General features: G+C 37.7%; 1 long non-coding RNA gene across 1 annotated transcript in view; it reads right to left on the reverse strand.

Moving 5' to 3' along the window:
- Positions 1-13,340, reverse strand: part of LOC142159080 (uncharacterized) — a 52,329-nt gene that overhangs the window by 25,015 nt on the left and 13,974 nt on the right. Inside the window, exon 2 of the long non-coding RNA XR_012692901.1 lies at positions 6,201-6,258. This is a non-coding gene — a long non-coding RNA (uncharacterized LOC142159080). The remainder of the gene's footprint in view (positions 1-6,200; positions 6,259-13,340) is intronic.

Below are 13,340 nucleotides of genomic sequence, written 5' to 3' on the forward strand. Positions count from 1 at the left end.
TGTACCAACACACCATCATCCCCACCCCTGACTGGAGTATACAGTTAAATGTAAATTAGGCAAGAAAAAATATAAAAAAGAAAAGATCACAAATAAGTTTATGGTTTAAGAAGATCACTACTTAAGCTCAATCCTAAAATATATGTTTTTTAAGAATATCTTACATATTATTTGGACATGCCCATGTTGGATTTTGATACGAGCAATGTTGTCAGTCATTTTTCTTTCTCCAATAATGTACAGCAGCAGATCCTTATTCTCAATAACAGTAAAGAAAAATTACAAACAAAGAGCAAGATGTAGAATATCTAAACAAGTTTTACTTATGATCTTGTATTTCTTTATAGAAACCTTTAAGAAAAATCAATATGGTGGTACTAAGTCAATGATGTACATTTTAGTGGAATTTAAGTAAATATGTTTTATATCAAGACGAAAAACAAGTGTTGCTTTGGAACAGTAATTAAAAGCAATAAGGTGTTACTTTTGTAATTCTCTCTCTTATTTCCCATAATCTACACACTGAATACATACAGAACGTAAATAAAGGTCATAGTGACTTATTGCAGGATATAAACATTTTATCCTGAGAAATATAATAAGTGTTATAAAACTAAACAGTCGCTTCTACTATAACATTTCACCGCACCTGGAAAACATATGTATATTATTTATTCTGTAGTTACACGGTTTAAGTAGAACATAAAGCAATGTCATTAAACTGAATACACAATGATAAATGTAGTAAGCATGTTTAGTATATGGTACCAAGCCAAAATGGTTCTGACTTTTCTAAGTGTTCCTACCCAACAAAGCAATGCTGGTTACTATTATTAATGCATAGACTGTAATGCACTATATGCAAAGCCTAAGCATTCATGATGTTTTAACAGAATCAGTAGCACTGCGTTTTTGTCAAATTTATTTTATTTTTTCTGTATATTATTTATGTTGTCAAATAGTATGTTTATTTTTTTGCTCTGTAAATATATATGTATATACATATAAATTTATATTTGTACGATATTTGATTCAGTAACTATCCTGAATGCTGCAAAGAACAAAAAAAAGCACAAAAGCTACATTTCACACTGAACTACCAATAACTCTCCGACCTTCTCAACTTTAGAAAGATCTAATAAAGATTTAAAAAAAATTGTAATGTATTTTTTAAAGGCTAAAAAGTTTTCTGTGACTGTCAAAAGATTCTGAGAGTTTGAGATAACTTCTAGAACGCCTGAAAAGAGGATCGAGATCTACATGAAAGAGCACAAGTATCAGTAAAATATTGTTTCATCTTTACTGGGTGCTTGGGTCAATGTTAGTCATTATTAATGACAACCACATTCTTGTTTGACTTGTATTACTGGTATCTGGCATGTTTCATTATAATTCAGCCATTCTTTCTCTCTCCACCCTTCCAGCTGTACAAACTGATAAACTTCTCTGTGCTCGTTTTCATTTACATCAATAATTTCTTCTCAAACATATCTAATAGCACTTTTATCAATGTTTCCATTCTTGCTGCCTTTGACTTACAGAAAGAGGAAATGTGACTTTGTAATAAGTAGAATGTTGATTACTTCCATACCAATCGTCCTATTAATTATGTATGCATGCAAGTAACTGTTGAACATTTATGTCAAATGTCTGTACAATGACTGCATTTCTTTTCATCATTTCAGTCAGAATGCATATGCAGGATAGAAATAAATGTATAAATGAATCATTTCTGTTTCATTTCAGTTCTCTGTCATTTACATTAGCATCACATTAATTCCATCACAGCCACAGGGGTCTGCAGTGCATTACAAAGCGATCAGCTCCTAACAATACAATAATCCCAGCACGTTGTTATATTCCTGATAGTTTGTACACGTGTTCATGTTACAAAAAAAAAAAAAGGTATGTAGTATTGGTGTCTGGTTGATACTAAATTACTATCCAGTGTTTTGGAGGCTGAAAACTGAAGCCAAATCTGATTTGTTGCAGTTTTCAACCCCCTAAATCTTATGGTAAAACCGTTTTTCTACCTTAAATCGTGTAAGAGCCCAGTAATAATCAGCATATCAGCATCTAGGGGGAAGGACCAAAAACTGATCGGGTAGAGATGACAGGCCCAATGCAGAGTAGCAGTGGGGGCCACCTAGCCAGAGGGAGCCAGGGTAATTAACTACTCATGCCCCCCATTAGTAATAGATTAAATATTAGTGCCCCCATTACTAAAATTATTAGTAATGATAATACTGTTCAATTATGTTGGTCTTTTTGGTAATAAAATTATTGGTAGTAATGCCCCCGGTTCAATAACATAAGTTGTAGTGTACCCGTTAAAATAACTGCCCCCAGCACTGAAGAATAAACTAATATAGGCGCCTTAATAAATAAACTAGGAATACATTTTTCTCCCTAATCCCTAAAATCTTCGTCCTTTCTTGATCTGAAGTAATCTGATGCAAAATGTAATAACAAATAAAAAACTTAATGGTCGTAATGGACAGCTCCCGACTTGAAATTAGTGAATCTCCGGTGAGTCTGCTATTTAATAGCTGGGCAGTCAATCAGGAACGATCTCTTACATTGCTCAGCATTGGCCTTGTAGCAAATGGAAAGGGACGGGGCATTTTATTTTTAATTGTTTCCTTTGTGTTTTTAATTCTGGCAGGCAACTCAGCATGCGGTTTGAGCTATCCCACCTGTCAGAACCACTGCTTATTTTTTAAACTAATCAGCAGTGGTTTGCCAAAATGCCCCTTAAAAAGTGGGACAATTTGTAAACCTTCCATGTATATAAATCGGGATGGCTTCAAGTGTGCATGTGCTAGCCGGCAAGCTTGCGCAAAGTGACCCTGCACTGGCCTGGTGAGCAGCAAGACCTTGTAGTGATAAATTTGGCTAGAGAAGATTTTCTCTCTCTGAAATAGGCAGCTATAACAAATTATTGTAGAGTAAAATAATTACCGTATTTCCCCATGTATAAGATGCACCTTTTTTAAAAAAATTTGGGGTCTAAAAACTGTTTGAGTTTTATACAGTGTCAGGGGGGGGGGGGCAATACAGCGGCAGGGGCAATTGCAGGGGCTTGCTGCTGGCGGCTGCACACTATGTGCAGGTCCATTTGGCAGAGACAGGCAGGGAGAGTGTACTGGCCGGCTACTCTGATTATGTTTTAAATACAATCAGAGCAGCCGGCCAGCACACTCTCCCTGCCTGTCTCTGCCAAACAGACCTGCACATAGTGTGCAGCCGCCGGCAGCAAGCCCCTGCAATCTCAGCACACTACACACATATTCAAATTTCGGGCCCCAAAATTAAGGTGTGTCTTATACATGGGGAAATATAGTAATACTAAACTAAAAACACTAACGTTAAAATAAACCTGTCACCAGGTCCTATGATGTTATTTTTGTGCTTTAAGAATCTCATTAGGGTAACCTAAGCATAAAAAATTAGGTCCCCCCAAAATTCAGTTCACTTGGTAGAGAGCATTTTGTTCAGCACACTGTGCTCTCTCTGAGAAAGGCTTCCTCCTGCTGGAACAGGAGAGATATACAGGAAACTAGATCTGGAGCATGCATAGTTCAGTCTGAATGCTTGACTTGGAAGGTGAAGTGGACTATTAGAGTAAAGAGCTCATTCAGGGCTTCCTCTATACCACAAGCCCTCTCTGTTGTGCTGGCTGGTGTAAGCATGAGAGGTCATAGTGCATATACAGCCAATGAACAAAATGGAACCCTGTGTACCTTGTTAATTACATAGTACACAAGGTAAAGGTGTATTAAGATCAGTTAATGCATACATTCAGCCAAGGTTTTTACATTGAAAAAACACATGAGAAAGCAGAAGCCGGATTTTATGACACTGAATGGCTGATGTTCTTCTCATATAGTGGGTTCTGTGTGAATATTTTTATTAGGCTATATCTGGAAGTTTTTCAGCTGGGATCACATGCTGCAAGTATGCAGAATTTAGTTTACAGTGGTAGTAATCTGAAGCTGTAGGAAAAAAAGAAAGCTCAGCCATGCTATAAGGTATCCTTAATTTTTGTTAGGTTTCTATGCAGGCTCTCTGGAATAGTAGTAACCCCAATATCTCTCAACCATGACAAGCAGGTCTAGGAGGTAAACAGCTGGTAAGCAGGGAAGTATCTTCCTACACACATGCCCAGCATACAGTAAAAAAAAAAATTTGAGTTGAAAAACTCTATAACTTGTAACCCATTTACCTAGTGAGTGGTGGACATCTCCACTACACCTACCGCTGCAGTACCCTTGGGTGTACCACCGCCTCTAGCTCATTCTCTCACCTTAAGCATCTGTGAGTGAACAGAAAACTTGTCTTTACACAGTAGTTATTAAACCTGCATGTGCAAAGTGCAGATACAGCAGGTGTAGCATTGTACAATAACCTGTATTGATATAAATGGGTGCCAGGCCATATCATTTGCTGAAAATAAATGGGGTATACTTTTATTTTCATTTTTGAACGTTACTCTCCAGCACTGTTCACTTTGTTACATAGGCAGTAGTTTCACTTGGAATAAGAGCTGATATTCTTGCATGGTGCAGCTTTCACTCGTCCTATACCTGGGACTCTAATAGGTGCAGTTTCAAACCTCCCAGAGGGATTAAAGCTGCCTTTCCCCCCAGTACATGTACAGGACAGGTTATCAGCACCTTGCCTTGACTTTACACTCAGTGTTAACACTCATCATCAAAATTTATTTATATAGCACCACCATATTTCATAGCACTTTACTCATAACTCTCTGTTGCACCACTGGTGTCTCTCCGAGTTCCGGAACCTCCCCTTAGAACTCTGACATGCTGAAGTACTCAATCTCACACAGCAGTCAGGTTCACTTGGCATCACTTGAACAAGTGATAATTGAAGTGCTATAAGACTTGAGCATACAACATTCAGCTTGTACCTGTTCCACTAACTAGAAACTTAGCTCGAGTAACACTCTTTAAACACTCGGATTCCCACGAACATACCCCTTAAGTAAACACATGCACCAAAGCTTCATAAACACTCACTCAACCATGCCACAAGTGGAGTCACGACCTCTCTGCCTAATATGGTGGGAAGCCATAACATAAAGTAACACTAGGATTTGTTCCCCTTCTGTTGACATCATTCTTGATGATTGATAAATGGGCAATCATTGCATTGTGTGTAGTTTATATGATATTTTACAGTTTTGGGATGCTGCTTTACAGTCTAAGCAACTAAAAATCAACAAATCCTATTTTTGAGTTGTTGTGGATGAACATGACTAGACGGGACATTTTAACAGTCTTTTTTTTTCTTGAGATATGAATAACAAACTAGATAAAATAATATTATCACTAGTCCCAACAACAGTGTTCTGTGTCAAAAATATTGTTGAGTCAAGAAAGAATTTAAACAATCATAGGTGACTTTGCACTGCACCAGACATCCAAACCTCATCACTGTCTTACACTCACCTCAAACTTTGTCGGCTTTCATACCATTTTAGTAAAGTATTTATTTCTCCCATTGCCTGTAAGCCTTCTACCCTTCAGTTTTAGTGCATGCCTTTTTGCTGTGTAGAATGATTTCCTGTTGCACATTATTAAAACACTTGGAATATTTTAAATATTATATCGAAACCATCCCCCCTCTCCTTCTCTGCTCCCAGCTGTACATATTGAGGTCCTTTAGTTTATTCCTGGTAAGTTTTGTTATGTAAAGACTCCACCATACTGGTCACAGTCTTGACTGAATTATTCAACCTATCCCTCTCCACATGTATTTTCCCCTCTGCTTGCAAACACATAATTATCAATACCAAGAAACCCTTTCTTCACCTACCTCTAAGCTCTAGTTACCAACCAATTTATATACCTCGATTTGCCTCAAAACTACTTAAGAGCCTTGTTAACAAGTGTTAACTCTTTTCCTGAACTATATCACTCTAATAGACCCTCTTAAATCCACCAAATCTGTTCAATCTTCCCTCCTGCTCCTCCTCTCTGCTTTAGACATGGTGCAGCAAATACTCCAAACACTGATTATTTAGGATTCCTCAGTCTTCTCTATGCTAGAGTACTCCACAGCTCGGCCCATTACTGTTTTCTGTTTACACCACAATTCTCAGTGAAAAAATATATTCATATGGAATCTAATATCAGTTGCATGCAGAGGAGATCCAGTGTTAACTCCCCATTACTTACCTTTATCTCTGCATTAGCCAACATATCCAACTTTCTTTCAAGGATGTCTTGAAAGCATCTAAACATAAACAAAGGGAAAAAAACAGAAATGAAGCAAAAATCTCCTCCATCATCTTTCCAACCTCTTCTTGCATTTCTTTGACAGTCAGTTATTACTCTCCATTACATATATTATTAATGTAACACCCCCTCTGGCGTGGTTGTTCACACTTCCCAGTTACTATGTGGCCCTGGTACTAGGGCCTTGAGGAGACACAACAGGGACGGTTGCTTAGCAACACAAAGCTGGTATAAGCTGATCAGAAGTGTGTGTTGAGAGAGTGAGTGTCAGGAACCCAGGATGCAGGTAATGAGGTCCTAGGTTCTACCCTCCAGCAATCTGGGGGGTAGGTACGTGGACTGCTGTCATGAAGGTTCAAGTACATTGTGAGAGAAAGAGTAAAATGGGACAGATTTGAGGAAAAAATTACCTCAGAATGTGGCTGTATGGTAGAGAGCAGAGTTCAGTCAGGGGGAATATAATACATTACCTTAAAATATAACGGTAGGACTAAGAGACGGAGCACCTGAGTGACCAAGAGACTTCCTGCTGGGAGCAGAGAGGCAACAAACATTGAAGAGGCTGAGAGAACACTAGCAAGTAAGTGTCAGAGCCCAAACAACTGAATAGTTACCCCTGCAGAGGAGGGGTCAGTGAAACACTGTTGAGAGAGAATGGATGTGCGTTTTAACAGTGACTGTGCTATTAACATATCGATGTAACCGTTAAGATCCGTGCAGGAGAAGAAAGAGATCTGAATATATTTGATTTATTATTGTAGCCGTTTAAGAATGTGCTGGAATGAAGGAGGGTAAATAAAGTTTATATTTTGCAATATAGAGAGTCTTACGCCTGAACTTACTGCAACAACTATTTCACTACACCATCACGCAATAACAACTGTGTGCACACTTAACAGACATTGCTGTAATGTGTGGCGACCCTCTGGGAAACTTATGCCCACACCCAAGAGCTAGCCAGGGCTAAAAAGAAAGTGCAGGTGAAGAGGTGCATTAACTATCCATCCACCCCAGGACAGAGTGACAGAGGGTTACATTTGTAAAGCACCAACATATTACACAGCGCTGTACATTGAGAGGACAATGATACAAATCAAATTGGATCAATAATAAAAGACATTGCAGTTGCTCATGATGGCAAACTTGTGAAGTTTCTTGAGGATGACACAACTATCTCTCCATCTAGTGACTGGGTTTCATTATTCTCAATTTACAAAGCACAAATATTTTATACAGCAATTTACATTAAGGGAATAATGATACAGATAAACTGCATACAGTGACATGATACAGAAGGTATAGGTGGACCTGCACAAGTGAGCTTACAATCTAAGAGGAGTTGGGAACAATTGATACATAGAGTAAAGGCAAAAACAATTGTAGCTGTTGGCGGAAAAGTGTGTGTGTGGCTTCTGTAAGGCAGAAGCATTATCAGACACCAAGACTAAAATAGCAACTGTCATTTTTGTGCAATTTCCTTTGTATGGGTTTCCTCCTGGTACTCCAGTTTCCTCCCACACTCCAGAAACATACTAGTACATTAATTGACTGCTATCAAATCGACCCTAGTCTGTGTTAGGGAATTTAGACTGTAAGTTCCAATGGGGCAGGGACTGATGTGAGTACAAATATTGTCTGTATGGAGCTGTGGAATTGGTGGCACTATAGAAATAAATGATGATGATAATGGTTTGGTATGGTTGGTATGAGGAGACAAAGTGGAAAGCGAAAACATGAAATTGAAAGTAGAAACTTGGACGCGCATCAGTGATCCCTTCATTAGGATGCCCAGAGAAGGGGGCCCTGCATAAATTGCGGTTGTGGTGATTTACCTCTGGGGTATCATTTGGAATTTTGTGATAAGGGATGGTAATTAACAGTGGGCAGTGGTTGAAATGGGCTGGTATACAGTGATATGTCATACCGCCACTTCCCCTACTACTTTGATTGTAAAGCTATCATATTGCATTCACTTGCTAAAATTGCATACCACCTCTTCTAACTAGCCACTTCCACCAGTGACAGGGAGGCATATACAGCCATTCATAAATAGGCCCCAAAGTCATACAAACAGTCTGGTTTCAAGGCTAAATCAAATATCCAACCATAGCTGCTACTTTCTTTTTGACAATAGGTGGATAAGCTGCCAAGAAATATGAAACGTATGCATAGCGAGATACAAATGGTTAGCCAAGGTAGTCTGTCCATATATACTCAAGCTCAGTTGGTACTGCAGCAGTATAGAGTAGGCAACATCAATGACGGTTGAGCACAATGGGTTCAGCAGTTAAACACAGATTATGTGAGAGAATGGGCACAAAGCTGATCTAAAGTGCAGCCATCAATAAGTGCCATCCACATGGCAATGGCACCATCATTCTACCCACTTCATAAGTTTACTGTCTCAGTGTCACAGTTTCCACACTCTCTTTTTTGCCTCAAATTCACATTCAGATTGTAACAGAAGTAACAGACCTTTTGTTGCAGAAGTAGGTCAGAAATAATGTGGTTGTGTCATCTTCTGAAGGTATGTATGTACATATATATATATATATATATATATATATATATATATATATATATATATATGCAGTTCTAAAAGATAAAATTCAAAGTCCTGAGCCTAGTCAAAAAATCCACCATCTTGTCTATTAAGACAATGTAGTTTAAAAAGTCTAGTACATTGTATTGGCGAAGCGTCCTTAAATTACCAGGTTAACAGCAAGAAACGGAGTGTGCACCTTGAAAGGGACGTTATCGCTGGCTGCCGGCTTCTCCATTCGTCGCCACTGTTTGAGGTCTGTCTTCCAACCTGTCAATATTACCACTCTGTCGGAGAATACACCTCCGGTATATTCTTGTTGTGTTATCTGCTGTCGGCATTACAGTCATCGGGGTAAAGACTACAACCGCACGAAACTTGGTGCGAAAATTGTCCCCATTGCTATGCCACACACTTGGAGGTAAAAAAAAATCTAAAAAATTAAAATAAATCTGAGTCAGAATAAAATTAAATAATTCACATATAAAATCTTTATGTGCCAGGGAGAGGCCGGGATCAGAGTCTAAAAATTGCCTACAAGCACTAATACCTTTCAGGTGTTCTATTGCTGTGTGTAGAGATTGTATGTCTATCATAAGCCATGTGTAGATAGGACTCCATTGAAAGTTTTCAAAGACATTCAATATACTGCTCGTGTCCTTCAGGTAGAATTGTAACTTAAATACATATTTTCTAAGAAATATGTCCACATATTGCGAAGTGTGGGATGTCAAAGAATCTATACCGACTACAATAGATCTACCAGCATTTCTTTTCAGTGGTTTATAGATTATTTGTAGATAACAGAAAATAGGAATAATGGGATTTGAAACTAATAAATATTGATATTCCTCTTTAGTTAATGCATGTTCACGTAGGCCCTTAATTAAAGTATCTCTCAGCAAGGAAACATATTCAACTGTGGGATCTTTTGGGAGTTTGGTATAAGAGTTTTCATCATTAAGCAACCTCAGTGCTTCCGTTCTATCTAGTAACACCACACCACCACCTTTGTCGGCTTGTTTCATTGTTAATTCCTTATTGTTGCTATTATGTATCTTTTTAACAAATGGTATTAGAGTACATATATAATAATTGTAAAGAGCCTTTTTGAAAATGATGATTATTTGGCAATATCTCTGTTTGCATAAGTAGGTTTTATAAGATTTTTAGTCATGGGTTTATGTACTTATTCATTTATTTATTACTTTGTAAGAAAATATAAAGGTGGCATTAGAATACTCAGGTTTCTTTCCTTTTTACACTTTTAGGCTCCCCTGTGTCCTTCTTCTTTGTTTCCTAGATCTCATGTTTATCAGCTTTACCAACTGAAGCTTTGAAGGAAGGCTGCCTCCTTATATGGAAGAGGTGTTTTGGCGTGAATGAAGCATTATTATATTTATGTATACAACATATATATATATATATATATATATATATATATATATATATATATATATATAATTAGGATTAAGACGGAGATAATGCAGCCAACATGAGAATTGTAATGAATTCTGAGACACATACATATACGCACACATAGATAATTAGCAAGAAATTGAGAAGATGTTGTACCTAAACATAGATTGTCAATTATATGTACCATGTATAAGCTTATGTTATTGAAATTATATTATTACATTATTATAAAAGTAAAGATTCTATAACATACATATATATATATGCATTGTGATTATGAATTTATAATTTCTTGATACAGGGGATATTATATATACAAATCTGTGAGAGACAGTAAATTAGGTTTAGGACTGAACTAGGTGTGTCATAAGAGTGAAAGTGTGAAACCGTATGGTTATGTAACAAGCCTATCCATGAGCAGAATAAGAAGATAGCGTGCACAATTAAGGCATAAATATGGAGTCTTCAGTTAATTTCCCCCAATGCATTAAGCATGTGTGAAGATTGCAAGCAGTATAAGTGTCGTGGGAGGATGGTAAGGAGCTTGTAATGTAGTGCAGGTGTAAGGCTGGAACAGAGATGCTTCCATCTGTCAATCTGTTGGGGGGGTTTGTTTGTTTTTTATCTTTTTATTGTACACACAAATAGAATACAATAAACAAGCAGAAATGCAGACAAAATACAATTGTACATTTTCACTTTTTTGTTTTTTCAACTATATAACAAAATAACATAAAATAAAGAATAGAGTAAGGGCAGAAGGGGAAGGGACAGGGAAGAAAGAACTATCCATTCTAAAAAGCGCTGCTTTGTAGATACTATTGGACGGGAGGGGTACAGACTCTATAAACCACTGGGGGGAGAGAAGAAGTTGAAAAGCCCATAATAATCCAAATATATTCTGATATACCACTAAATTCAGAAATTAATTTAGAACATCACTCTATTTGTCTCAACAAAAAACATTCTGTGGAATTGAATACTTGCATTACGTGAGTCTGCATAGGCTCATCAAGAGATTCGATGTATGGTCCCCATTTAGCATAGGAACGTTTAACTCCTTTAACAACATCAGAAAGGGTGGAATGTCTATCAAAGTATAAAAGCTCTAATGACTTGAATATAATTTCGAAAATCGTAGGGGAGGCAGGTGACATCCATTTACCCAAAATAGCTTTTTTGCTAAGGTGACAATAATAGAAAGAAAAGGAGTAATATTAGTATTAGAAAGATTATATCTCTTTAAGCTGTCCTCAGCTGTAGATGAAAGGTGTGATTAATAAAAAGAACTTATTTAAATACTTAGATATTTTCGGGCATTTCCATATGCTATATGTTAAGTTTGCCTGTTGCCCCTTACATTTCTGGTAAAGACCGATTCTGTGGCAACTAAATACTTTCTCTTGCCTGAGAGATTAAGCTTTGATTATTATTTTCAAATGCACCTTTTGAGATCTGGCTAAACTAAATATTTCCTGTATAGGGATCTTATTTTAAATGTATTGGTATGTGAAAAACTGAGTAAAAAATCTAATCAATCTGGTTGCGGACCATTTGAAATTGTTCAATGCTGCTGTTTACTTTGTATATAATGCTATGTTTGCATATATAGGTAAAAGTGAGTACTTGGGAGATTATATAGATCTTGTAGCAGTCAAAAACTGTAAAAAGTGGCCCCCGGGTCAAAGATGTCTCTGATAGCCAAAATACCTTTCTCTTTTCAGATCGTATAATTATTATTGGATAGTGATGAGGTAAATTCTGTCTTTGTCCAAATTGGTAAATACTTAGTGTATCTAGAGTCTCTTTTACAGGTTTTATTAAATAGTCAATGAGGCGTTAAATGTATCTCTTAAAAAAAAACTACATTTTGGGAAATTTGGGGAGATATATTCGTTCTTGGTGAATTTAGAAGGGCTACAGGTGAGTAAGGTCTGAAGTCCTCTCCCTCTATAACTCTGTTCCATGGACAAACAAACCTTACGGTTAACGTGTCCAAATAAGGTTTCTTATATTTATATACAATCTAAAAGTTAAGAAAACTATTGAAACCCTCCCACTCAAACTATAAAATGTAATGAAATTACAACAGTTAAGACAGAAGCCTTAATGGACGTGTTCCTTGCGCAATACAGACATGGTATGCCGTCACATCCTGTGGTTAGTTACAGATTCAGCACTATCATGGAGTGAGATTGCTGTCACTCACAAAATGGTAGAGCTGCTAATTCACAGAATACACACATGCAGTCTATGCACCTTAAGGATGTATATGCAGCTAAACCATTTTGTGAGTAACAACAATCTCATCCTATGATAGTGCTGAAACTGCAGCTAACCAAAAGATGTGACGATATAGTAAAAATATATATAGTTGTCAAATTCTATTTTTCTAAATTTGAAATCACCAAGTTACCCACCAACTTTCTATCATGCCACCCCCTGCCCAACCAGCATTTCTCTCACTTGACATTCCATGCCCATAAAACTCTCACATCCCCCTAAACAACAGCTTTTCTATCACATGTCACCCTACCCCCTAGATTATTACCCTCCTGCTGCCCACCAGGTTCTCTCACATGACACCCACTGACAAACAGCTTTTCTCAAATGCCACTCCCTACCCACTAGCTCTACTTTCACATAACACCCAGTCCACAACCTTATTACAGGCTCACTGTTTCCACCAGTTTCTCATCACACTCACATATGGGCCCATGCTGACCAGATTTTTTCTTTTATATGCCACCACCTACCAACTAGCTTTTCTGTCAAATGCCACCCCCTATCCACTAGCTTGTCTCTCACACGCCACCCCCTGCCCATAAGCCTCTAACGTTCACCATGCAAAGCAACTATTCTATCGCATGCCACCCAATGCCCAACATCTTTTTGCTCACGTCACCCCATGTCCATCAGCATTTCTCTCATATGCTAGCCTCTGCACTGTCAGTGACCCCTTCACAATACATGAGCCTTCTCTGATCCCTGTGCAAAATAGAGGCTTTTAGTGAAACCAGCACAATACAAATAACCTTCCTCTGATCCCCGCACAAGGCAGAGAGCCTTCCTCAGAATCCAAGCAGAAGGCAGAGAGCCTTCCTCTGATCCCCATACAA

The sequence above is a fragment of the Mixophyes fleayi genome, chromosome 5 (assembly GCF_038048845.1).
Source record: "Mixophyes fleayi isolate aMixFle1 chromosome 5, aMixFle1.hap1, whole genome shotgun sequence".
In the NCBI taxonomy this organism is placed as follows: domain Eukaryota; kingdom Metazoa; phylum Chordata; class Amphibia; order Anura; family Limnodynastidae; genus Mixophyes; species Mixophyes fleayi.